The sequence below is a fragment of the Scyliorhinus torazame genome, chromosome 9, assembly GCF_047496885.1.
Source record: "Scyliorhinus torazame isolate Kashiwa2021f chromosome 9, sScyTor2.1, whole genome shotgun sequence".
In the NCBI taxonomy this organism is placed as follows: Eukaryota; Metazoa; Chordata; class Chondrichthyes; order Carcharhiniformes; family Scyliorhinidae; genus Scyliorhinus; species Scyliorhinus torazame.
In genome coordinates this window covers 258200285-258220721 of record NC_092715.1, presented here as the reverse complement: position 1 = coordinate 258220721, position 20437 = coordinate 258200285, and the positions used below count along the sequence as shown (strand labels likewise).

The window sequence follows — 20437 nt, the reverse complement described above, 5'->3', positions numbered from 1 at the left end:
ATTTCCCCTTAGTGTCCCAAGATTGCCCAAAGGTTATGTGGGGTTACGGGGATGGGGCGGCTGAGTGGGCCTAAGTGGGATGCTCTTTCAGAGGGTTGGTGCACACCCAATGAACTGAATGGCCTCCTTCTGCATTGTTGAGATTCTATTCTATGATTCCATAGGAAACATGACAGTCATTTTGTGCACAGCAAGCTTCCACAAACAACAATGTGACAACAGTCTGCTTTTGTTTAATGTTTGTTTAATTATTTGTTGAGTTAAATATTGGTCACACCATCAGGGAAAGCTCCCCTGCTCTTCTCCACAAGTGTACCACATGGATCTTTCATGCCCATCATAGAGGGCCTCGGTTTTCTGTCTTATCTGAAGAAGCGGCACATCTGACAAGGCAGCACGCCCTCAGCACTGCACAGAGAGTGTCAACCTAGATTTTGTGTTCAATATCTGACTTAAGCATGAAACCTTCTGACACAGGGGTGAGAGTGCTACCCACTAAGATAGGGCTGCGAGCCAGATGAACGTGAAGTGGAAAGGATTTTACTTTGTTCATTGAAGCCACTATGGAAATAACTCGGCAAAGTGATACAAAGCAAGCTGCCAATTTGCCCATTTTACACTAATCCACCATTTAAGGTAAGACAGAAAAACACAAAGTAATTTCCTTGGTTTACCACTTTTGACACGCCCATTCACCAAAACAAACATGCACCACTGCTCAAATACGATTTAAGGGCTGAGGTTCTGCAAACAAATGTTAGCTCTTTTCATGATGTTGTTCATGGGACATTACTGAGCATGCTCTTACTAGAGGGTAAGGGAGCCCGGGGAAAGGGTGATGTCTAAAGAGCAGAGTTTGATCATTTGCTCCATGCCTTGTGAGCCCCTGTTTAGCATTGCAGGTAAGAGCACTCTGGAGGAACTGCTGAGCCCACGCCCTCTACCACCTAGAAGAACAAGAGCAACAGGCCGCATGGGAACCACAAAATCCAATTTCCCTGAAGCCTGTGTGAGGGAGGTAGAAATTTCAGATGTATTGTATTATATGTACCTGGTGCATTAAGGGTTCAAAGCCTGGGTTAGTGTGTATGACTGCTGTAGTAGTGTTTTTGAAAAGAAAGCCTGGTTTGCGAGACAGCTTGTCGTTTTGAAACCAGAGGTGCAATTAAAGCAGCGTAAAAGTTTGGGTGAATAGGTTTTTATTTATATTACGAGGACTCCCTGCGGAGTAGTTAATTAGAAGCATTGTGTTCAGTCTGGTAAAATGATGTAGTTAATGATTTGATTTGATTTATTATTGTCACATGTATTAATATACAGTGAAAAGTATTGTTTCTTGCATGCTTTACAGACAGGGCATACCGTACATAGGGAAGGAGGGAATGTTACAGTCATAGCTAGGATGTAGAGAAAATATCAACTTAATACGAGGTAGTTCCATTCAAAAGTCTGATGGCAATAGGGAAGAAATTGTCCTTGAGTCGGTTGGTACGTGACCTCAAACTTTTGTATCTTTTTCCTGACGGAAGAAGGTGGAAGAGAGTATGTCCGGGGTGCGTGGGGTCCTTAATTATGCTGGCCGCCTTTCCGAGGCAGCGGGAATTGTAGACAGAGTCGATGGATGGGAGGCTGGTTTGCGTAATGGACTGGGCTACATTCACAACCTTTTGTAATATCCTGTGGTCTTGGGCAGAGCAGGATCCATACCAAGCTGTGATACAACCAGAAAGAATGCTTTCTATGGTGCATCTGTAAAGGTTGGTGAGAGTCGCAGGTGACATGCCAAATTTCCTTACTCTTCTGAGAAAGTTGAGTCGTTGGTGGGCTTTCTTAACTATAGTGTCGGCATGGGGGGACCAGGGCAGGTTGTTGGTTATCTGGACACCTAAAAACTTGAAGCTCTCGACCCTTTCTACTTTGTTCCCATTGATGTAGACAGGGGCATGTTCTCCACTACGCTTCCTGAAGTTGATGACAATCTCCTTCGTTTTGTTGACATTGAGGGAGAGATTATTGTCGTCGCACCAGTTCACCAGATTCTGTATCTCATTCCTGTACTCTGTCTCGTCATTGTTTGAAATCCGACCCACTACGGTGGTGTCATCAGCAAATTTGAAAATCGAGTTGGAGGGGAATTTGGCCACAGTCATAGGTGTATAAGGATATAGTAGGGGGCTGAGGACACAGCCTTGTGGGGCACCGGTGTTGAGGATGATCGTGGAGGAGGTATTGTTGCCTCTCCTTACTGATTGTGGCCTGTGGGTTAGGAAGTTTAGGATCCAGTCATAGAGGGAGGAGTCGAGGCCAAGGCCACGGAGTTTGGAGATGAGTTTTGTAGGAATAATGGTGTTGAAAGCTGAGCTGTAGTCAATATATAGGAGTCTGACATAGGTGTCTTTGTTATCTAGGTGTCTTCTAGGCATTAACTAATGGGAGAAGCCAAGGGTGTTAGGTGTTAAGGTTCAGAGTTTTATTTATTGGCTGGAAGGTTTCTGAAGAAATACAGCCACAGATCCTGAATTATTCTGACAGGGTGTCAGGTCTCTTTCTTTAAAGCAGTCTCAAAATATATATTTTTCTCAAAGTGGAGTATTAAAGGCACCACTTTACAAGTGCTCCTGCTTGCTAACTGTATTTAAAAGTGGATTGAGAGTGGAGATGGTTTTGTTGTTTGACTGGAAGTAAAGGTAGCAGTTAAGGGTTATTGTGTCACTGTATTGATTAGCACTGTTTAAGAGGTAATTGTAAACTATTTTCAGGTGTGATGTTAAAGATATTTTAATACTGTGTTCGTAATAAAGTTTGTTTTAATATACCATGGGCGGGATTCTCCGACCCCCCGCCGGGTCGGAGAATCGCCGGGAGCGGTGTGAATCCCATGCCTGCTGGCTGCCGAATTCTCCGGCGCCGGGGATTTGGCGGGGGTGGGAATCGCACCATGCCGGTCGGCGGCTGCTGGCAGCGGCCCCACCCCGGCGATTCTCCGGTCCGCGATGGGCCGAGTGGCCGCATGTTTTTGGCCGGTCCCGCCAGCGTAAATTAGAGAAGGTACTTACCGGCGGGACCAGACGGCGCGGGCGGCCTCCGGGGTCCTCAGGGGGGTGCGGGGGAATCTGGCCCCGGGAGGTGCCCCCTCGGTGGCCTGGCCCGCGATCGGGGCCCACCGATCCGCGGGCAGGCCTCTGCCGTGGGGGCACTCTATTCTTCCGCGTCGGCCACTGTGGTCCTCCGCCATGGCCAACGTGGAGATGAACCCCCCCCTGCGCATGCGCTGGGATGACGCCAGGACACGCTGACGCTCCCGCGCATGCGCCAACTCGCGCCGGCCGGCAAAGGCCCTTCGGCACCGGTTGGCGCGGCGCCAAGCCCCTTCCCCGCCGGCCGGCGCAGCGCAAACCACCCCGGCGCCGGCCTAGCCCGTGAAGGTGCGGAGGATTCTGCACCTTCGGGGCGGCCCAACGCCGGAGTGGCTCACGCCACTCCTCGGTGCAGGAGTTGCCCGCTCTGCCGATTCTCGCAGAATCCCGCCAAAAATCCCTGCTTTACCTAAAATAACTGCTGGAGCGAGATATCCTTACCTCACAGTCTTACAAAATTAAAATAAAATATTGGGGTTTCTGTCCAGTATCCTAACCACTGTTGGGGTCTGGTCCAGGATCATATTATCGGTGATCATCCTGACTTGAAACTGTTTTGCCACCCCTTCTCAGTCACTGGGTCAAAACCATGGACCTCCCTCCCTAACAGGAGGGCAGGTCGCCACCACGTTCTCAAGGACAATTAGGGATGAGCAATAAATGTTGGCCTAGCCAACAATGCTCACATCCCGTGAATGAGTGAGAGAAAAAGCAGCTATTTTTGGATTGTGAAAATGCCGTTCCTTGTCAGCCTTCAAAGTGCCAGTGACACTTCTTCTGGCGAGTAAGTTATCCACCTGAGTTCAAGAATAAAAGGTCGCACTCGATAAATCTCTGATAAAGAACAGAACAAGATAATTGCAAAATGTATGTCTTAAAATAAACCAACCCCGCACCCGGCCCCCTCACTTGTCAACGTTTACATTATGAAGAAGAAACAATGTCAAAACATTGTCCAGATTTCCACTCCCTCGATATAGAGGCCTTGCGGGGTCCTGAAGTTTGGAGATTTAGTTGATTTAAGTAGTAAATAATGTTGGATTTTAAAGCATATTATTAAAGATATTTAATGGTGCAATTTTAATACTACCCACCGGGCGGGAACTGGGTAGGTGGCCAGTTAAATCTCCCCCACCTGCGGACAATTTGGCCAAACAGCGGAGACTGATATTTAATCAGGTTTCTCAATGGGCAACTAAGCTGCCCTTGCAATGTCAGTGAGGTCCTTTTTTAAGTGTGGCGATGGGAATAATTAAATCATCAGGCACCATCTGCCACTGCCCCTTTCTTGTCTAATCTAAGAGCGGCAGTGCCTTGTCGGGAAGAGGAGGCCCCAAAAACGTGGGGCCAGTAGGATACAGGAATGCTCTTGCAGGTCCTGCAAGGAATATTGCGGCCTTCCTGGCTCTAGCTTTCTGCCCTCCTGTGGTAGCATGGCCCCTTTAAGGGGCGAGCCCTGGAGGTCCACGTAACCAGCTCGGGGCCTATTGCGCGGGAGCGCACAAAACCCTACCAATGGGGAAAAAGCGCGGGACCCTGGGAGCTGGAGCTCAGGCAGACTGGACCCGGGAGTCAGAGTGAAGACCTGTTAAGTTACTCTTTGCCTGTGTATAGTTTACCTTTACTTGTTACCAATAAATCCTTGTTCAGTTCTATTGGAAGTCTCCTAAGTATTGATTCGAACCACCACATTGGTGACGAATGTAAACCGGATGAAAAGCGATCGTGATCGGGAAACTCGACCCATTCGACTAGAGGCCCGAAAACTGGAGCCAGTGTATACAGCAGCTCTGTTACGGTTTCCACAGCAAGCAAAATAACGAGGGAGGATAAACAGAAGGTCTGTGGGCTCCAGACGTACAGTCTCATAAGCAATTGACGTCCCCGTAAGCACCTGACGCAAAATTGTTGAACCAGTTGGTGACGCTTGTGAAGCAGCACTTCAACTGCAGACCCTCAATCATACTTCATCGCTATAAGTTTAGTTTAGCTGTCAGTGACCCAGGAGAGGCGATCTCTGCCTTCATTGCCAGACTCCGCCAGATGGCTGAACATTGTGAGTTCAGTACAGCACTCAGTGACATGATGCGGGACCGTTTAGTATGCGGAATTAAAACATGAGTGTGCAACAGAAGCATCTGGCTTAAACAAAGATTACACTAGATAAGGCGATTGAAATAGCTCAGGCCATAAAAGGCAAACTTAACTTTTTCAAGTTTAAGGAATTCCACACGATTCCCAACTATGTTGATAGTTTTGGCGGATCTTCGGATTTCCATCCAATAAAATTCACCTTCAGGCAATCAACGTGGCAAAGGCCACCACATCGGCTCTTTTCCCTTCTTTAATCCTGGTATTTTGGACACTGCAAGAGATCCCGGTAATATTTCCACCTCCACAATTTTTGATAATGTTTTAAACATCGAGGTCCAAAACCCCACAAATCGTGGACATGACCAGAACACGTGGATGTGGTTAACTATTCGTGTCTCTGTTTACAAATCTATTTGTTGCCAGCGGGTAGGGGAGATGGGATAGCGGAGGAGGGGGGGGGGGGGGGGGGCAGGGAATGTTTTAATACAAATATGAGAACATATCTCTTCGGAGGATTGTATTTTGTTAATTTTATTATTGATTGATTGATTATATGATGTACATATTCCTTATTTGAATAATATTTTTCTAAAAAATAGCTCAGGCAACCGAATGGGCGGCACAGTAGCACTGTGGTTGCTTCACAGCGCCAGGGTCCCAGGTTCGATTCCCGGCTTGGGTCACTGGCTGTGCGGAGTCTGCACATTCTCCCCGTGTCTGCGTGGGTTTCCTCCGGGTGCTCCGGTTCCCTCCCCCAAGTCCCGAAAGACGTGCTGTTAGGTAATTTGGACATTCTGAATTCTCCCTCCGTGTACCCGAACGGGTGCTGGAGTGTGGTGACTGGGGGATTTTCACAGTAACCTCATTGCAGTGTTCATGTAAGCCTACTTGTGACACTAATGAACATTATTATAAAAAAGCTGTCTACAGTCACGATAGGGGCCAATGTTATCGTTAGTGATTATTTCTGCTGCCAAGTTAGTCATGGAAACTGATACAAAGTACTCTAGTTATTACTCTCCCAGTCACAAAGAAAGAAAAACTGAAGAAAAAGCAACCAGATTTCTTCACACGAGTGCTCCATCCACCCTATAATGTAAGACTGTCACAGAGCGTGTTAACAACTCCCCACAACAACTTCACTTGCCTTGTTCTGGTTAGCCTAAACTCCACAATGCTGCAATGAGGTCGGTATGGCAATCTCTGTGAAAATTTTACTCTAAAAACCCAGGGCTGAATGTTCTCGATCCTGAGGCAGCGGCGGGGAGGAGGATAGGGGGGGGGGGGGGGGGGGCGTTGCCAGGGAAAATAGCGAGTGTCCAAGATGGGCCGACTCCCAGACGCAATGCCCATGAAGGCGGATGTTTGGCGGTGGGTTAATGGCAGAACATGTCGGAAGGACGCATTGGCCTCCAGCTGTTCCTGTGAGCTCCACTACCTCGAGGGGCAAGGGCAGCGGGTGAATGTGAACACCATGACCTCCAGGTCCCCTCCCATGCCATGTTGACATGAGCCTGTATCCAACCATTCCTTTCATCATTGCTGGATGAAGATTCCGGAACCCCAGCCCTCACAGCGCTGTGTCATGTGAGAGCACCTTTAAGAAATGGGTGTGTATAAATGGGTGTGTACATAAAAATCTGTAGTGAGAGTACCTTTAAGAAATGGGTGTTTATTACTGCAGTGATGTCAGAGAGTGGGTGGAGCTGGGCTGCCTGTCAGCTTTTTACTTTTGTTTTAGGCTGTTTGCTGCAGGGTGTGTTTTAGTTTTGTTTTCAGAGCTGGATAGCTGCAGTCACAGCCAGAAGGTGTATGAATCTCTCTCTGTAATCTAAAGACTGTAAATCGATCCTGGTGATTTAAAACTAATAACAGTAGTGACTTTAACCTGATGTGCTTCTGGTAAAAGGTGTTTTAAGTCTTATGGATGTTAAAAGGAAAGCTTAAAGGATTACTTAGTGTTGTATTCTTTGGGGGTTGTATTTGAATTAATGGTTGCTAAGATATTCACTGTATGTTTTAAAAAAGTTAACTTGAGTTCATAGAATAAACACTAGGGCAGCACGGTTGCATAGTGGTGAGCATAATTGCTTCACAGCTCCAGGGTCCCAGGTTCAATTCCTGGCTTGGGCCCTACCTGTGTGGAGTCTGCACGTTCTCCCTGTGTGTGCGTGGATTTCCTCCGTGGGCTCCGGTTTCTTCCCACAGTCCAAAGATGTGCAGGTTAGGTGGATTGGCCATGCTAAATTGCCCTCAGTGTCCAAAATTGCCCTTAGTGTTGTGTGGGGTTACTGGGTTACGGGATTAAGGTGGAGGTGTGGGCTTGGGTAGGGTGCTCTTCCCAAGAGCCGGTGCAGACTCGATGGGCCGAATGGCCTCCTTCTGTCCTGTAAATTCTATGAATTGTTTTGCTTCAAAAATACTTTTCCATTTCTGCTGTACCACACCTGTAGAGTGGGCCCGTGTGCTCCCCATAACCACAATCTATTAAAAGTTGGGGGGTCAGGTGAACTCCATGATGCACTTTGGGTTTCTCTAAACCCTGGCCCATTACAGCTGTCAGAGCACCTTCACCACAAAGACAACTGTGATTCAAGATGGTGACTCACCGCCACTTTCTCAAGGTCAATTACAGATTGGTAGTAAATGTTGGCCTAGCCAGGAGTGCTCATATCCAGAGAATGATTTAACGCATCTTTAAAAAGTGGAAGTTACAAATACAGATATCCATAAGAGAGTAATAGGACAAAATATTTTGACAAGGTTTTTCAAATTTTACATCATTCGAGTGAATTACTTCACATCATTCATAATCACAGCATTACAAATTTTTCAGTCAATGCGGCACCACTCAATACCTCTAACAACCATTTCAAGCACACTCTCACTCTCCTTACAAATGTACATAGTGTAAGAGTAGACTTGTGGTGTTCAGCTTCTTGGCTTCGGAATTGGGTGAGGGAGCGGCTGATTTTCAGGCACGGCATGGCCCCAAATTGACAGCACGAGGACGCGCGCATCCGACGGGTAGCGCGCCACCCGCCTTTTTGGGTAAACATAAGCAAGAAGCGTCCTTGAATCACGCTTGACGTAGGTGTTAGACAGTTCGAAAAATCCTGGAACTCCCTGCCTAACGGCAGTGCTGGAGCACCTTCGCTACAAGGACCACAGAAGGTGGCTCCCCACCAGCTTCTCAAGGTAAATTAGGGATGAGCAATAACCCCTGACCTTGCCAGAGATGCCCATGCCCTGTGAATTAATAACTTTAAAAAACAAACCATTTTTTAAAAGATTATCTTGAAGAAAAATGACACAATTATTGACCAGAAAGTCACAATATAAAATACTGTTAAGGGCAGAAAGATAACACACAGAACTCGCAAAACGTTAGTTAAAAAGGGACCTCCTTTGAATTGGGTTTGAACCCTGTTACTCAGGGTTAGACTCCACTGAGGATTGTCTCTTACTTCATTGTTGCTTTGATGGCCAAGTGTCAGTTGCTGAAAGTCTGCAGTGTTCTCAGTATCAATGAAAAAGGGGCGGTATTTTGGTTAGCCGAGGGTATTAAAGGTTAGGGAACCCAGGCGCGTGGATGGTGTTAGGATTCAAATCAGCCATAATCTAATTGAAAGTCGGAACAGGCGCGAGTTGCTGAATGGGTTCCTGCTGTTACAACGTTCCCAGAAAGAATGTTAGGCATGTTTGAATTTCCCAAAGACAGTGACATTTTCTTCATTGGATAGATTTTCGGAGAAATTCAGTATTTTAGATTTGCACCAGTTTATTTTGGTGCAAGAAGCGGAAGGCCTCTGACCTACTCCGCATCACCCTTCCCAAAGTTACCTCAGGCGGAACACTCCGTTCCTGAGGCTAAGTGCCGGCGCCAACGGAGAATCCGCCGGTGATTCACGACGGGAAAATCGGTGCGAACCCCTCACTGATTCCAGTGCCGATGAGGAACTAGCACCAGCGCCATGTGGATCGCGCGGGAAAACGGCCGGAGATTCGCCGGGACCCAGGCTGCGCATGCGCAGGGCTGACGAGTTGCACCGGTCGCGCCGGAAAACATGGCACCAGCCGTGCTGGGCCGCGTACCCGCCCACCCCGACCCCACAGCCCACCCCTGGCCACCACCACCCCCCCCCCCCCCCGACTCCTCCCAGCCCTAGCAGATGCCCCCCCGGCCAGCGGCACGGATCCCGGCCGAATGTGGCGGCGCTGGTCACTATCCGCAGCCGGCACACTGGGTTCCCGATCGCTGGGTCCACATTTGGCCCGCGCCGTCGGGAACTTGGACCATCGGGGGCGGAGCATCGCAGGTGGGCCAGCTGATGACGCGCCAACGGCCTTGTGACTGCACGCGGTGAGCGCCCCGATGACGCCGATTTGGAGGGGATGGAGCATCGTCAACCAGAGTCAAATCGGCGCCCGTCCTGAATCCGGCGTCAAAAGCCTTCTCCGCCCCATTTCGGAGCGGGCTACGGAGAATTCCGCCCCTCGACTTTCTCCCAGTCAGACCCTCAGGAGGTGCACGTCTCAACTGACCCACTCGCTCAGCCCAATTTTAACCCACTCAAAACCCATTCAATTTGAGGCCGAGTTGAAGTCAGGCCCAACTGAGTCCGAAGTCGGCAGGGTGGCACAGTGGTTAGCACACTGATGCCTCACAGCGCCAGGGACACGGTTCCGATTCTGACGTTGGGTGACTGTTTTGCGGAGTCTGCACGTTTTCCCCGTGTCTGCGCGTGGGTTTCCTCCGGGTGCTCCAGTTTCTTACCACAGTCCAAAGATGTGCAGGTTAGGTGGATTGGCCGTGATAAATTGCCCCTGAGTGTTCAAAGTTAGGTGGGGTTGCAGAGTTAGGGGGATAGGGCGGGGGATTGGGCCTAGGTGGGAGTGCACCTTCGGAGGGTCACTGCAGGCCCGAGGGTCGAATAGCCTCCTTCAGCACTGTAGGGATTCCCTGAAGCCTATCAAGAATTTCACACCAGAGGTTTGACCAAAAATCCTAAGCTGACATTTCCAGAGAGGTACTGCGGGACTGCTGCAATGCCAGAGCTGCAATGCCAGAGGTGCCTTCTTTCGGACAAGACCTCAAGACAATGGCTCCGTTTGCCCGCCCGGGTAGACCCCATGGTGGCAGTTCAGAGAGTTCGGGGAAGTTCTCCTCGGTGTCCTTGCCCCATATTTATCCATCAACCAACAACACTAAAATAAAGTTGATCTGGTCATCATCACATTGATGATTGTTGGAACTTGCCGTGAGTAAATTGGTTGTTGTATTCCTGACACATTACAACCACAATCACACTTCAAAAATACTTCATAGGCTGTGAACTGTGTTATTTAAATGCTTGCATGGTATGTCCATTCCTCAGACATGTTATAAGACCATAAGACGTAGAAGCAGAATTAGGCCACTCGGCCCATCGAGTCTGCTCCGCTATTCAATCATGGCTGATATTTTCTCATCCCCATTCTCCTGCCTTCTCCCCATAACCCCTGATCCTTTTATTAATCAATAATCTATCTATCTGTCTTAAAGACACTCAGTGATTTGGCCTCCACAGCCTTCTGCGGCATAGAGTTCCACAGATTCACCACCCTCTGGCTGAAGAAATTCCTCCTCATCTCTGTTTTAAGGATCATCCCTTTAGTCTGAGATTGTGTCCTCTGGTTCTAGTTTTTCCTACAAGTGGCAACATTCTCTTTACGTCCACTCTACCCAGGCCTCGCAGTATCCTGTAAGTTTCAATAAGATCCCCCCTCATCCTTCTAACTCCAACGAGTACAGACCCAGAGTCCTCATCCGTTCCTCATACGACAAGCTGTTCATTGCAGGGATCATTCTTGTGAACCTCCCCTGGACCCTTTCCAAGGCCAGCACATCCTTCCTTAGATACGGGGCCCAAAACTGCTCACAATACTCCAAATGGGGTCTGACCAGAGCCTTATACAGCCTCAGAAGTACATCCCTGCTCTTGTGTTCTAGCCCTCTTGACATGAATGCTAACATTGCATTTGCCTTCCGAACTGCCGACTGAACCTGCACGTTAACCTTAAGAGAATCGTAAATAAGCAGTCATCAATTTGTGTTTTTTCTGTGGCCTGCGTCGTTGCGTTCTGCGGGGTGAGGGTGGGTGGGGTCAGAAGGGGCGCGGCTTCATGGGGGATGGGAGGGGGGCCCAGAAAGGCAGGTGAGCACGGGGCCCCACAAAATATAAATCTGCCTCTGTGTGTGTGGGGGGGGGGGGGTGCGGGAGTGTAAATTACTGCCCGTGAAATGCCGCCATTTCCAAATGTCCAATGATCAAGTGGCACACACCCATCCCGACTTGGACCATACCAGCCATTGCTTCGTCATGGCTGGACCAAAATCCTGTAGCTCCCACCCTGAATGCAATGTGGATGCAGCTTCGCCAGGCAGACGGTAACGGTTCAAGGAGCGGCTCTGCATCATCTTTGCAAAGGAAACTAAGGATGAGCAATAAGTACGGGCCTTGGGGCGGGGGGTGTCACATACCAGAATGAATGCAGCACGGTAGCATAGTGGTTAGCACTGTTGCTTCACAGCTCCAGGGTCCCTGGTTCGATTCCCGGCTTGGGTCACTGTCTGTGCGGAGTCTGCACGTTCTCCCCGTGTCTGCGTGGGTTTCCTCCGGGTGCTCCGGTTTCCTCCCACAGTCCAAAGACGCGCAGGTTAGGTGGATTGGCCGTGCTAAATTGCCCTTAGTGTCCAAAAAGGTTCATTGGGGTTACTGGGTTAAGGGGGATGAGATGGAGGAGGTGTGTGCTTGAGTGGGGTGCTCGTTCCAAGGGCTGGTACAGACTTGATGGGCCGAATGCATTAAATTCTATGATTCTATGATAATGCATGTGTTAAGAGGGAAAGGAAATGGAACATTGCAGTTCTAGATCTTATTCAGCATTGTCTGTGTTGTGTTCAATTCAGAATGCCAGTATTTGCAATGTTTCAATCGCATCCAATGCTGATTTAGGCGCACGTGGGCTTATAGTAATATAAAATAGGAACAGGCTTTGTCCATTACTGAACATACTGCTGGTGCCAAACACAATGTTTAACTAATACTCTTAGCAGCAGAATCTTGCCTGTGATTAATTTTCTGCTGGTGGTAATCCTCACTGGCCTGACCTTTTAAGAACTTAACACTTGATATTATAACAAGGATTGAGAAATTGTTTCCATTGGCAGGAAGTATAGTAAGCAGAGGACATAGATTTCAGATCATTGACAGGCGAATCAATGGGGGAGAAGGGGCTAGGTTTGACAAGACAGCGTGCGGTTAGGATCTGGGACATCATTCTGCCCGGAATGGGTGGTGGAAATAGGTTCCAAAAGGGAATCTGTTCCATGGTAGTTTAGGAAGAGTTTGCGGTGATAGGAGGAATGAGAAGGGGCATGGGTCTCATTGAGTAGCTCTGATCCTACATGAGCATAAAGGGCCGAATGGCCTCCTCCTACGTTGCATGGGTATATGAACCTATTGCCCTTTTATCAAGTTATGGAAGCTATAGATAACGCCCAAATTGCCGTCACCTTAAAATTTCTCATGTAATCCATGACAATTGGTCGAATCGTTGGCATGCCGGTTTACCATTGGCCGTGTTTCCCACATAACGGTCAGAATTCGGGGAGCCCCTCCCCCCCCGGAGACGGGAATGGAGGTTGATGGGTCCGGGATTTCCCCCCACCGGCCAACATGCCGGATCGTTAGCCCGGTTCCGCCTCTGGAAGTTTAAAGAGGACAGGTCGAGGTGAGTCAGTAGGACCTGGCTGCAAATGGCTGATCACCAACTGAGGCCATGAGGGGGCCCATAAAGGCCCCTTTCGCACATCGACTGGAATTTTCCAGTTGGCTCCCAGGTCCCCCCCCCCCCCCCCCCCCCCCCCCGAGGGTGGCCAAAACATGGCCTCCCGGCTGTGGAGGGGGAGTGGTGTGTGGGTGCAAGGGTTTGTGAGGCATTTTGGGTCCCGGCCTGCTCCACTTTGCTGGTGCGGGACATTCACCATGGTTTCAGTCACAGATCAGTAAAAGGATTTACCCTCCACAAAAACCATCAGGCAACTGTGGCCACTGGTATTCTCAAAGACTTTAAGAATGCTAAGTGGATGTCTCCATCTTGAGGGCCCCCCTTCCTTATCTGCATCAGGAGGCTGCCACTCTCTCAGTACTGGAGGGTCTCCTATTGGCCTGGAGAGATTGCACTATAGAGAGCCCGCCTGACATCCTGAGTTAGACGGTGAACATGCCCGCCGGCTAGTATTGGTTCAACCCAGCATAATTCTCAATTGAAAGTGTTGTGTTCACGCAGGGAGTTGGGATGTGCACATGATCTACAAGGCTGCACGGTGGCACAGTGGTTAGCACTGCCTCCTCACAGCGCCAGGGTTCATTTCCAACCTTGGGTCACCGTCTGTGTGGAGTTTGCATGTTCTCCCTGTGTGTGCGTGGGTTTCCTCCGGGTGCTCCGGTTTCCTCCCACAATCCAAAGATGTGCAGGTTAGGTAGATGAAAAATTGCCTCTTGGGGTCTGAGGGTGTGCAGGTTAGGTTATGGGGTTACGGGGAGAGGGTAGGGTGAATAGTGGAGTGGATATTTGTAGAGCGCTCTTTCGAATGGTCGGTGCAAATTCGATGGGCCGAGTGGCCTCCTTCTGCACTGTAGGGATTCTATGATCCCAATACATGGGTACCATCCTAAAACAGAAATCTTTCCTACGGTGTCTCTGCAATTGAACACAGGTGGATTATCGATCATTCTCTTAGACAACATCTCATCTTCCGGTTGGGCACGCCTGAGCATCAAATTCAACAACTTCAGATGATCAGCTCTACCCCACCTCGACCCATTTGTTTTCATTTCATTGTAACTGTCTTTTACCATTTCTTTCTTTCTTAATATACTTTTAAATTCCGCCCCCCCCCCAATCTTATCCACCTTTCCTTCACCTTTCTCCTCTTTGCTTCCCCCTTCCCCGCCCCCCACATCTACAGTTCATCCTCTGATGTTAGTTGGCCTTTCACATCTTTTGTTCTCTCTGGGGACTGCCATGAGCACTCTTTCCCCTTGGTTTCTGTGGCCATTAGCACCCGGTCTCCCTGGGTTTCTGTGGCTATGACTCATCTTTCATTCTCACTCCACAGTGTAAATATTTCCCACTTTCTCTGTCTGTTCGCTTTGACAAAGTGTCATCGGACTCGAAACGTTAGCTCTTTTCTCTCCCAACAGATGCTACCAGACTTGCTGAGATTTTCCAGCATTTTCTCTTTCGATTCTCTGAGACAACTGGTAGAATGCACTTCAAAACAAATTAACAGCCCACCAAAGTTATACTCACAACTATTTACATAACGAAATATAATTACAAGATAGTCACCAATAAAGGCAATAGCAGAAACCTCTCAACAAGAGCTGGAGTGTGTAACGCGCGAGCAAAGGGAGGAATTGCAGAGAATAGCATCGATGTCTTTAAAGGGAAGCTAGTTGGGTACATGAGGGAGAAACAAATAGAAGGATTTGCTGATAGGGATAGATGGAGCAGGGTGGGAGGAGATTCATGTGGATCATATATGCTAGCATGGACCAAATGGGCCGAACAGCCTGTTTCAGTGCAGTAAATACCTTGCACTCCGATGAAATTATCCAGTTTCCATGCACACCACATCGGCTGCAGCTGATTGCTCATTCCCCTATTCTGAGGCGAATTCTCCGCCTCCCCAGCTACCAATTCCTCGGTGGCACTCCGTCGCCAGCAGCGGAATTCTCTGTTCCCACCGCCGGAAATGGGATTTCCCATTGTGGCCACTCCCCCCCCCGCCACCGGGAAACCCGTGGGCGGGGGTCACTGCCGGCGGAACGCAGAATGCCGCCAGTGGAGAAGTCACTCCTCTGTCTTTCAACTCTAAATCCATAAAATCCCTACCGTCCAGAAGAGGGCCTTTCGGCCCATCGGGTCTATGCCGACCCTCTGAAAGAGCACCCTGTCTGGGCCCATTTCCCCGCCCTATCCCCGTGACCCCATCTAACCTGCGCATCTTTGAACACTAAAGGGGCAGGGGCTGGTTTAGCACAGGGCTAAATCGCTGGCTTTGAAAGCAGACCAAGGCAGGCCAGCAGCACGGTTCAATTCCCGTATCAGCCTCCCCGAACAGGCACGGGAATGTGGCGACTAGGGGCTTTTCACAGTAACTTCATTTGAAGCCTACTTGTGACAATAAGCAATTTTCATTTCATTCATTTCATAAAGGCCGATCCGCCGGACCGGCACATCTTTGGACCACAGTATTCCCTTCCTGTCCTTCTCTGTACCAAGTGGATTTCGCCCACTGTGGTAGCAGAGATGTTAACCCATTAAAACAAACTGAGGTAACACTTGCGTTAAGCCTGGCTACCAAAGTTTGCTAATTCTCAGTTTGCAAGGGCTTCGTACCAGTCACCTGGCAGCAACACAAGCTATTGTCTGGTCGTACTGCTTCCCGCCGACAGTGTGTCCTTACCCTGAGAGTTACACCTGTTCAGGTCACGTAAATCACTCTTTATGGAGGCTGTCTAAGGTTGAGATCGTGGTTGTAATATTTCTTCACACTCATCTGAAAGGAGTGATATACGGCAAACACGTTTGTCTTGGTAGCTTAACTATGTGCAGCTTGGCAACTGGGCTGACAGCTGCCTGCGAGTTTTCCTGCCTCCTGGGGCAGTGTCTTGAGGGGGGTCCCCACTACACATGGCTGAGAGGCCATGTATCAGTTCTAACTGCTTAAAGGGACACTGAGGAGGCTCGCACGACGTCTAGTATTCCTTGCCGTCCTTATGTATCCCATATGTGGCACACATTCAACTTTCAGCACCCCACTATCCCCAGAGGTGTCACTTAACCTTCAATTGGCTGTCGAACTGGAAACCATCCTTCAAGGTTGAATTCTCCACATACCAAAAGCACTTAGCATCCCATGTGGACGCCCTCAAATATTTAAAGATCCCCTTCCCTTCCATTTACCGCATTCCCAGCCCCATTCAGGATTGCATTGGAGCCACCAGGAATCAATGATTACTCTCCGGGATGTGAGTCAACCCAGGAGAGAAAGATAATCGCAAGGGCATTTCAAAAGGACGTGCCTCTTTTGGTTTAATTTAGACATGTTAGGGAACAGGGCTGTTGAATGACGGCGATTGCCATCCAGTTGAGTCATGAAGGTTCCGTTCACATTCCGATTGGCACAGGGAGGAAGTATACCTCAAACATGGACATATTCAGTGACCAATCGGCGGGAGGGAGGGAGTGGGGGGTTGGAGGTAGGTGCGCATGTGATGAAACCTCCAGCTTACCGAATTTGACAACCTTACTTCCACCGCACAAGAGGAAAGCAGGGATAAATAGGAAGACAAAAGGTCACTTGGTAATACAGAACTTCAATAAATCTGAAAAGAGGCATCTTGTCAAAGCTTTTCATCTTGCACTCATCAGAACGAATGCAAGAATACCAAATTTCAAACAGTTACAACAATTTAAGCTACAGGAGAAAAGAGGTGTTGATTGATCGGCAAGTCAAGTCTGATAGACCTGAAGCACTGTCATGGAGAAAGCAACTATAGGCTCCCTCAACTCCTAGGTAGTTCAAAAAAGGCGCAAGGCTTGGACATATCCCTTTTGTTTGCGGCGAACGGTCAAGCAGAAATGTTGTGAGCCCAACTAATTATTTTAAATTTGTTGTTACTGTAGCTGTGAACACACTCAGGATTGCCCACTGGTAGATGTGACTGCTGAATGTGTTCATATGCGACGACAAAACCGGCTCGAATGGCCAAATGGCCTCCCACAGCTCCTATTTCTTATGTTCGGAAGCTCTTGGTGACCAATTTGTGATTGAGGTCATGCCGTAGCAACAGGTGAGAGACGAGGAATTCAACCGTTTAGCTGCTCAGGGTAGGTCCTGGCTTCAATAGCAATGAAAATGGAGAGAGACGTAAACTTGCAGCCAACTCGCTATTTCCTGTTTTGGAGTATCACGCAAAAAGCAAATCTTACGGACTGTTTCTCTTTGATTGCCTGTTTTAATAAAGTAGCATTTCAAGTTCCCTTTCAGGAGTGGCTGATGTGTAGACAATGGTTGTTTCTGACCTTTGGCGACTGCATGTTGAGGAAGTTGTAACTATTGGCTAACTTATGATCCTGTGGCCTTTTGCACGGCCAGATATAAAGAGGGGCTGTTGCAGGTCTAAAGCGAACTGACTGCGAGCGACTGTCACATTGTGGCTGGTTCATTTGTCGCGCGCATGAGTGAGGATCCATGAGTTGGAGGGATAAGGGGCGGGATTCTCCGGCTGCTGACGCCGAAATCGCGTTCAGCGACGGGCCGGGGAATCCCTTTATACGCCCCAATTGTGGGCGGCTCCGTTTTTCCAATGCTCCGCCCCCTCAAAAGCGGTGTAATTGCCGAGTACGCCGCACGCCGTTGGGACAGCCTCACCTGAGGCCCTCCCCCGATGCTCCATCCCTGATGGGCCGACGTCCCGACGGCGTCGGTCGCGCGTCCTCGCAATGTTCATAAACCTGGCCTGCCGGCTGCGGACCGTGTCCAGCGCCACCACAGTCAGGGGGTGGGGGGGAGCCGTTCCGCTGGCGGGGGAGGCGAGGGAGGTTGCAGGGGGAGGGGGGCAGGGTTTGGCAGGCCGGGTCCACGCTGTACGGCGCGGCTGTCGCAGGCCGCTGCTGTGCGCAAGCGCAGCCACGGGCCCGGCCATTCTGCGTCTGTACCAGCAGTTAAAGCGGGGGGGGGGGGGGCTTTACGTAATGTGACTGCTAGCCCCCCCACCAGGCGGAGCATCGGTGCGGGGCGGCGCCCACCTTGTGGTCGTAAGACCAGACGCATCCTCTGGACATAGCCGCAGAATCGGAGTATGCAGCCCAAGGTCTGTGGACCACATTTCCACTTCTCTACAAGTGCCCAACACCACAGGCCTGAACGTACTCGATACATTAACTGCGCTGAGCCCGTGAACGGGGGGGGACATTCTGATGCTGCCTGTCAGAATAAAATGGGCCAATATTGGGCGATTGAGGGGGATGGGGTTTCTCAGAGAGGCAGTGGCCAAGGTTATTTTTGGACAGGCGGTGGGGGAAGCGTTAAGAAAGGACATTCCTAAAGGCCCCTCCTACTCCCAAGCTGAAAGCCCCGGAGAAATGATGTGTGCAGCTGCTCTTAGTTGTTTATGATGTTCCTTTGAGTTCAATGGAGCAGAATTCTCTCGTGGGAAAATGGAAAAAATAATTCCCCAACAGCACCTCTCGAAGCTGCAGAGCTCCTTCCCAAACTCGGCGCTTCTTAAGGCGGTGGGATTTACCCCAGCGGGATGTTTGTCATTCCACTCACCAATTAGACCTCAGCCTTGAACAGCGACGACCAAAATATTCTGCAGCCTAATTCCAGAAATGTGCAACTAGAAAGTGCTATCGGTAATATCAGATGATAAAAGAACAAACTCCTCTTTAGGACATTCCTTTGTCTGCTATTTTGAGGGAGACGTGAACACCCCAGTCGGAATACTTGACAGAGGCATGGGGGTTATTTGCCTAGCAGTGGGCCCCATGTAAAGGTTCAATTTGAGACCAGTTTGTTTTAGCAGGCAAAGATACTTCAAATGGCTGCTTTAATCCGCTGTCCAAGTGAGTTTGTCCTGTGCTTTGCCACCTATTTATTTACCAGTCTTTTGTTTTGGGAAAAACATTTTTATAATAATTGGCAGAAGCATCAAAAGTGATGCCAGGAAAATTGTTCTCCCCACAACATGCATTTTTACACGGCAGGTTTACGCTGGCCTGAATCCTGCGCTTGTCGGGCACGCGTGCTTGGCGGACCCAGAAGCAGACATGATACGCGCTTATGGACGCGATTGGACACTGGTCGCGATGTCACGCCGGCCAGCCATTTAATTGGCAACCAGCGCGAAACGCGGGCTGAGGAAAGCTCAGCCGGGTGTGGGGCAAGAAGAGGGCAGACGCTGAGCTGGGGGAGGGTGAGGGTGGGCGTTTCCAGCCAGCTCACTGAAGGCTGACAGCTGCCGTGGAGCTGCCTGAGGGAGCTGCAGTACCGTATCGGTGAAATGAGCTCGAATGAGTGCTGCAAACTCTGTCCACGCTGCCAATTCAAGCAGCCCTCCAGCGCCTTCGTTCATTTTACATCACCCCACGTGTTTTGTCCCGCCCCGGCGCGTGTTTGTTGCGAAACTGTGGAAGCCGCCCGGCCGATTGAGCCGTCCACCAGCTGTAAAAGTGGACGGGCCACGTAAAACCGCGACAAATTGCCTCCTTGATGGGCTCAATTGCCCGTTCAATTGTCAGTGGGCATGCCACAGGTTCGGATTGCTGCGTACGAACGCGCTGACATCGGGACGCGTGCCCAACGTTTCCTTGTGCAATTTCACGTGCTTCAACCTCGGGCGCGCACCTGCTTGCACAACGTAAAATTCTGGCCATAGGCGGGGCTGGTTTAGCACAGTGGGCTAAACAGTTGGCTTCTAATGCAGAACAAGGCCAGCAGCGCGGGTTCAATTCCCGTACCAGCCTCCCCGAACAGGCCCGGAGTGTGGCGACTGGAGGCTTTTCACAGTAACTTCATTGAAGCCTACTTGTGACAATAAGCGATAAATATTAATAATATTAATACATATTAAGAATAATATTAATACAATATTAATAATATACAGCACAGAAAGAGGCCATTCAGCCCAACCAGCCTGTCATAATATACACCAGTATATCATGGTGCAGACACACACTGATGGACACACAGTGGGACCAATCAACACACACAATACCGCAGCCAATCACCAGTTAGAGCACACTCACTATAAAGACAGGGGGCATCAGAGTTCCCGCTCATTCGGGATGCAGCCTCTCAGAAGGGCAGAGCTTACAGCTTACAGCACAGATCTTCACCATGTGCTGAGTGCATTGACTGGTTAGGACAAGGCATAGGTCTTTAGTTTAATCTAACATCGTGTTAACCCACAGTGAAAGTATGTTCAACAGTTTCTAACTTAATAAAATAGTGTTGCACTATTTTAAGTGTTGGTGGCCTGTACGTGTTCCACGGATCCAGAGCACCCAACACATCATGATACCAGGAGTTGAGGGATGTTAGAACTTCTTAGACCTACCTGCAAGTGATCTTCCTTCCACCAGCA

The 20437-nt window shown here is 49.4% G+C and overlaps 1 protein-coding gene across 4 annotated transcripts in view; it reads right to left on the bottom strand.

Moving 5' to 3' along the window:
* The window catches only part of palm2akap2 (PALM2 and AKAP2 fusion), a 475642-nt gene that overhangs the window by 343985 nt on the left and 111220 nt on the right, over positions 1 to 20437 (bottom strand). The gene's annotated exons all lie outside the window — the stretch shown is intronic.